Source organism: Antechinus flavipes, chromosome 6 (genome assembly GCF_016432865.1).
Source record: "Antechinus flavipes isolate AdamAnt ecotype Samford, QLD, Australia chromosome 6, AdamAnt_v2, whole genome shotgun sequence".
NCBI classification, from domain to species: Eukaryota; Metazoa; Chordata; class Mammalia; order Dasyuromorphia; family Dasyuridae; genus Antechinus; species Antechinus flavipes.
Genome location: NC_067403.1, coordinates 16,433,619 through 16,440,968, shown reverse-complemented (window position 1 = coordinate 16,440,968; position 7,350 = coordinate 16,433,619).

Genomic DNA, 7,350 nt, shown 5'->3' with positions numbered 1-7,350 from the left:
GACAATGAAGAAACAAAACTATCACTTTTTACAGGTGATATCATTGTATACTTAGAGAATCAACTGAAAAAACTACCTGAAATAATTAACAACTTTAACAAAGTTGCAGGATATAAAATAAACCCACATAAATCATCAAAATTTCTATATATTATCGATAAAGCTCAGCAAAAAGAGATAGAGAAATTCCATTTAAAATAATTATTGATAATATAAAATATTTGGGAATCTACTTGCTAAGACAAACCCAGGAACTCTAACAACATAATTACAAAATGCTTTTCATGCAAACAAGATCAGGTCTAAACAATTAGAAAAATATCAATCGTTCATGGGTAGGTGGAGCTAATATAATAAAAACTACAATTCTAAATTAATATATTTATTCAGCACCATACCAAATTACCATAAAAGTATTTTGTAGAAATAAAAATCAAGGGAATTAATGAAAAAAATTGCTGAGGAAAGTGGCCTAACACTACCAAGTTTATATTATAAAGCAACAATCTTCAAAATTATTTGGTACTGGCTAAGAAATAAAATGATGGATCAATAGAATAGATTAGGTACATGAGACATGGTAGCAACTAATTATAGTTGATAAACCTAAAAAACTCCAATTTCTGGAATAAGAAGTCACTATTGGATAAAAACTTCTGGGAAAACCGGAAAATTGTGTGGCCGAAACTTGACACAGACCAATATTTCACACTATATACCAAGATAAGGCCAAAATGGATATATGATTTAGACATAAAGGATGGTACCATAAGCAAATTAGGAGAGCAAGAAATAGTTTACATGTTGGATTGATGGGGAAGGGAGGAATTCATGACCAAACAAGAGATAGAGAACATTATGAAATGCAGAATGGATACTTTTGATTACATTAAAAGGCTTCTGCACAAACAAAGCCAATGCAACCAAGATTAGAAGAAAAGCAGAAAAATGGGAAACAATTTTACAGCAAGTATTTCTGAAAAAATTCTCATTTCTCGAATATATAGAGAACTGAATCAAATTTGTAAGAATACAAGTCATTCCCCAATTGATAAATGGCCAAAGGATATGAACAGACAGTTTTCAGATGAAATCAAGGCTATCTCTAAAGGCATTTGAAAAAGTGATCCAAATCACCTTTGATTAAAGAAATACAAATTCAAACAGCCCTGAAGTACCATCTCATACCTATCACATTGGTTAATATGACAGAAAAAGACGAAAATGCTGGAAGGAATGTGGAAAAATTGGGACACCGATATATTGTTGGTGGAGTTGTGAAGTGATCCAACCATTTTGAAGAGCAATTCAGAACCCCCTACTAAGTCTGTATCCTCCCAAAAAAATCATTAAAAAGAGGAAAGAACCTATATGTATAAAAATATTTCTAGCAACTCTTTTTGTGGTAGCATTCCTTATCAACTGGAGAATGGTTGAATAAATTGTGGTATATGAATGTAATGGAATACTATTGTTCTATAAGAAATAATGTGCAGATTGATTTCAGAAAAACCTGGACAGATTTACATGAACTGATGCTGAGTGAAGTGAGCAGAACCAGGAGAGCATTCACAGTAACAGCAACATTGTATGATGATCGACTATGACTGACTTAGGCCTTCTCAGCAATACAAAGATCCAAGACAAATCTATGACTTATGATGGAAAATGTTATCCACATCCAGAGGAAAAAATATGGAGTCTGAATGTAGATCAAAGCATAGTATTAGCACTTTTTTATTTTTCCCTTTTGTGCCGTTTCTTCTTTCACAAGATGACTAATGTGGAAACATTTTTGACATGATTGCACATGTATAACCTATATCAGCTTGCTTGCTTTCTTGGGAAGGAGGGATAAGAGGGATGGAAGGAATAAAAAATTTGAAACTCCAAATCTTATTTAAAAAATGAATGTTGAAAGAAGGCTGCCATTTTAAGTTACTGATTTCATTTTAGGATTTCACTAGTGCTACCAAAGTCTAATGGAAACAGAGCATTCAAAAGATAACTAAACCCTATTGTGTATATTTTCTTATTAGATAATTAAACTTTTAGAGTTGAAAATTCAGCCACCCATCCCTTTCCTGGAACCTAGACAAATGCAGAGGGAGGATAAGAAAATGAACATATAGTGTGAGATCTCATGAATGTCTTTTAAAATTAGTAAATTATGCATATGTGTGCCGTCTTCTTTTTAAATAAAATAAGGATTTTTATTTTTAAAAGAGAGGGAGAGAAGAGTTTGGGAGCACTTTCTCTTATTCTCACCCTAAATCTTGAGGACAGATTTGTCCCCTGATAGGATTTTTGGGAGCACAGGCTAAAACCACAGCTGAGTACAGATATTTTTCATATCTGAGTCAAGCTGGGCTTCAGACTTGCTGTATTGTCCTGGGTAAATCACATAATCTCGGCCTCCATTTCCTCAAATGTAAAAAGGGAACAATAACAGAATAGGAGGATCAAATGTGAGGGATTTATACAGAAATGAGCACAGTACAGTGTTTGACCCATAGTGGGTGCTATATAAATGCTTATTTCCTTCCTTCTTTCATGTTCTCTCACTGGCCCCTTTATGTGACCATTATCCCAGACTGGCAATTCTTTCTTAGTCATCTTATTACTTACATCAGTCTTATTACTCTCAGCCTCCTGGCTGTGGTCGGCCTGGCTGCCGGGCAGGATTGCTTCTGTTTCCCTTCTTCCTCATCCAGCCCCATCCACGCCAGAACCTGCAACAAACGTTCCCAATCCCACACGTTAGACACTCAATAAATGTTTGCGGAGGATGATTTATTTGTGTTCTTCTCTGAGGTATTTGAGGAGACTCATGGAGTGAAGTGCCTGAAACACCTCGGAGGAAATACACTCTATGAAAAGAACAAAATAAATTGCAGGGGATTCCCAGAAGCTTTTTTCTGCCCTGAGCTCACCTAAAGTTCTATTCTCTGTCCTCAAAGCTTTTGAGCACTGATTGATGTGAGTACAAAGCCAGAGTCATAAAACTCGCCTACATGTAATTGCAGGGCAAGGCTTTGTGGGAGGGAGCGAGGGCCTGCGAATGGAACTGGGTATATGTAGAAAAGGCCTGGACTTTTCCACAGATTTTAAGTTGGCTTCTACAGTGAATTGTTGTCTGCCCCGGCCCCCTTGCAGCTGGGAAAGCCTATGGGGGCGGCCCCAAGCTGGACCTCCTTCAGCCTTCAGCCCCAACTGGTGTTTGTTAACGCGTGCAGCTGTTGGTTCATTTGTGTCCGAGTTAGGGCGCCTTCTTCTAAACTCTGACAAAGTATGGCCACTCAGGACTCCGCTCGTGCTCCTCTAGAGCTGCGCCAGGTAGCACAGAAACGCGAGACGGGCTCTCAGCTCTCGCGCTGCTCCGAGTTCCATAGAGTGCAGCAGCCGAGCGGGCCAGTCTTGGAATCGGGAAGACCATCAGATCACAGGATCATGGGATTATTGACCGACCTAGGAGGCCATCTAATCCAACCCATTTTGCAGATAGGGAAACTGAGGTCGGGGGGGCAAAACCTAGGTAATGAGCATTAAAGGCGGGGTTTGAACCCCAGCTCCAGCATCCTGCCTCTGGCACCTATTTAGCCAGAGGGAAAAGAGAGAGTCCCGGCCTCCCCTCGCTGAGGTCCTGGCCATCTCCACGAAGGAAGGACAAACCCCTGGAAAGGGCCCGGAGTCAGAAGAGCTGCATTCGGATGCAGGCCGATTCCCCGGACTTTCACAGTCTGGGAGGAGGCCTTTGGGCGGCCAAGTCCCAAGGACCCAGGACGCACCCTGCTCCATCACCGCCCGACTCCTCAGCCTCGAGGATGGCGGGCCAGGGAAGGCGCGGAGCACACGCCCCTGGCGTTAACCGGGCTGTGGCCCACCAGGGCTAAGAAGGGTAGTGGAGCGCCGCCATTGGCCAGAGGGCTGCTTCCGGGGTAGGGGGCGCTGTTGAGCAGAGTTCTGCCCCGGGAAGAGGCTGATGGGAAACGTGCTCATTTGTGGCTCAGAGCAAGAAGTGGGAACGGACCGCAAGAAAAGGAAAGAGAGAACCTGAAGGAATGGGGCACCGGGGGAGAGGCTCAGGCGGCGAGGGCGGGGGTGGGTGGGAGCTCCAGCAGGCGTGGGGCCGAGGCCGGCCTCCCCGCGTGGACTGCGGCCTCCTAGTACTCCGCGGTCATTTCCCGAGTTTCCCACTGGGCTGTGACCGGCCCCGAGGATTCGTGAACGAGCCCCCCGCACGCGGGCCTCTCCCTCCTGGCTGGGATTAAAGGGAGACAGTGTATATAAAAAAAGGGGGAGAACATTTTTGCTCCCCCTCCAGAACCTCGGCCGAAGAAGAGATCCTTTGCTTCTTTTTGCGCTTGCTTCCCCTGCTCTTGGGTGTGGTGATGGTCTTTTGGACTTTGAAAGACAGAGAATAGAAGTCCAGTGAGACCAAGTCCTATGGTCGCTGCTCCTCCAGAAGTTTTCCCAGTGTCCAAAAGTGAACTTGGGAGGAGGATGCTTCATGGTGACCGCTTCAGTTTGCGTCCACCTTATCTAGGGACCACGGTTATCTAGGATAAAGTATGCCTCAGGATCATTTATATTTCTGTTTTTGCCGTATCTACCCCATAAATGTCCTTTCTAAAAATTAATTGGTATTAAGTGATTAAATGATGGTGTAGCATTAATCATCGGGTCAAACAAGGACACAAGGAAGGGTCTTTTGGTAGTCTTGTAAACTCTACGGACCCCTTCTCGGAATAATCTTTTTAAATGAAAAACATACAAATGATTATAAGGGGAAATTGATGTTTCTGGAAATACAGATGTTATTTTCTTCCCCCACCCCTATCCCCAGGTGGGAAATCCTCTGAAATCTATCCAGGCACCCCCTGGGAGTCCATAGATTCCCCAAGTTAAAAATTCTTATGGGAACTAAAAGTAGTGATTGATATCAAGGAATGCAAATCAGAATAGAGGCTTGGATCAATAGTATAAGGAAATAATCCCATCATCACTCGAGGTACCACCAGTCACTTAATAGAAACAATTAACTCAAAGCAATTACATTGTTTAAAAAAAAAAAGCTACAAGTTTCCCAATAAACCCGAGACTCACTTTCCTATCCCCCAAAAAAAACACAAAGCAACAACAAAATCCATAGTATCTACAGAGTATAACAGTGAAATATATGTGTACATACACATACATGTGCTCTCTCTCTCTCTCTATATATATATATGCATGTGTATATCTGTATTTATAAGTATAGATATACGTAAGTACATAAATGTAAATATACAGATATTTATCTCACATGTGGCCAAGGAAATTCATGTCTTGTTACCATAGGTTCCTGCCATCATTTCTCATAGGTTTCTAAGGAACTTATACTGAGTTTAGGGTCTCTGCTATAAAGTAATCAAATTGATTCTGTATCATCCTATAATTGATTTTATTCTGATTGATCCTATTGTGTATGACTAAACTATTTTGTGATTGCTCAGGTCACTTTTTTTTTTTTTTTTTTTTTTTTTTTTTGTCTATGAGCTAAGCTTAGAAGTTGAGTTCTCTGGCTAGTCACTGTTCTATTTTTGCCTCAAGGAAATCTGGTATTCTCAAGGAATACAGGTGGACACCAGGAAATTTGATCTAGTACCTTTACAGCACCAAGCCATCCTTCAGGGATGTCTGGTTTGTTATCCAAAGAAGTCTGGTCCAGCATCTCTAACCTTAAACAAGAAACATTCTGAGTCTCGGGAGGGAAGGAAGAGGAGATTGTTGCTAGCTGCTCATTCCCAATTTCCAACCAACCCTGTGTTCGTCCCCACCGTTCCTGCCAGCTCTGAAACCAATTGCATCCATTTCCTCACCTGCTCAGTTCTGTACCTCAGTTTGCCTTAATAAAATCCTAGGGAGAGAGGAGTGTGATCTGCTTAGTAGCTTGGTAGGTCTGGCTCTGCTCCTCTCTGCAGCTTGGCCATTCTCCCCCACAGCTAGTTTTCTCTTGAATTTTAGCCAACTCTTGTTGTGATATGGGAGCCACCTGCCAGTGGCTGCTGGAGGTCCAACTCAAACCTGTAGAATGAATCTCTTCATGTGAGAGAAGGATGATGATACAAGGAGACTCAAAAGGCAATTGTATTCTCTGGCCTCTCTCCTCTTCCTTCTGCCTCCAATTTATTTCATTCCCAATCTACAAGGAACATCTGTGAAGGCCGCCCCACAAGTCCCTCAAGTGTTATGATTCACAGCTGTGGAGGCTCTTGGAGAACTGACCTGCTCCTTCACTTAGGCATGGTCCTTAACAGACTCTCTTCTCTGTTGTCCACCCAGAAGCCATTTTCTGCCTAGAACATTGCCTCTCTGTGTTTCTCTAAAGAAAGGACCTGTCTCTGCTCTCTGTGGGATATATCTCAACTGCCTGAAACTCAGAAGGCTTGACCGTCTTTTAAAGGCTATGAAGATATGGCCAATTTTTCTCCCTGCCCCTTCTCTGCATCCTGTAGCTATTCTATGATTGAATCATGATTTGGGGATAAGAGAGATTATTGAGAGAGCAACTCCCTCTCATAATTCTCCCCCTCAGTCAAATATTTGCCATTTCTAGTGTTTTAGGTATGTGTTTATCCATATTCCCAGTTCTGGATACCTGGGAAAACTTAAGCATTAGTCCTTTGAATGCCTTCTCCGGTGCCTTGTATCAGAGAGTTCCAGAAAAGTCCATATTTTTATTATAGTTGCAAAGGTGGGAGTTGGACTCTTACCAACTGATTTCCTCCAGCCTGGGAGATAATCATAGGTAATGAGGTATTAATATGTTAACAACTGTGTTATCCCTTTATGAAGTATGATTACATCCATCTTACACTTAGTTTAGCACCTAATTATCTGTGATTACATCCTGTGCTAAGGGAAATCAGTGGGTCAGGGATCAACTCCTTTCTCTCCCCCTTTATATAAATAACTTCACAAATTAGGGCGGGGGGGGGGGGGGGAAACCTAAACAAAATAGACTTTAAGCAGTGAATAGGGACCTTAATTGGTTTGTATTTTTCAGCATCATACGACACCTTTATAAAAATTGATAACATACTGGGGCATAAAGAATTCATAAATAATTGCCCAGAACAGCAATACTGACCTCACTGATGTTAACCTAGTTTTCCACCTACCACGACACCATGCAGGTGCCCTTATCGATCTGCCAGGGCTTTCGGAGGCCAGCAGTCTGCTCGCTTGGACTTCTGCCACCAGATCGTACTGATGCGCTTCTCACCTCCACCTGGAACATCCAGTTGTACTCTTTGGACCTCCCTGGTCCAGCCAGTCCCCTCTCCTGCCCAACCCCAGTATGTCATT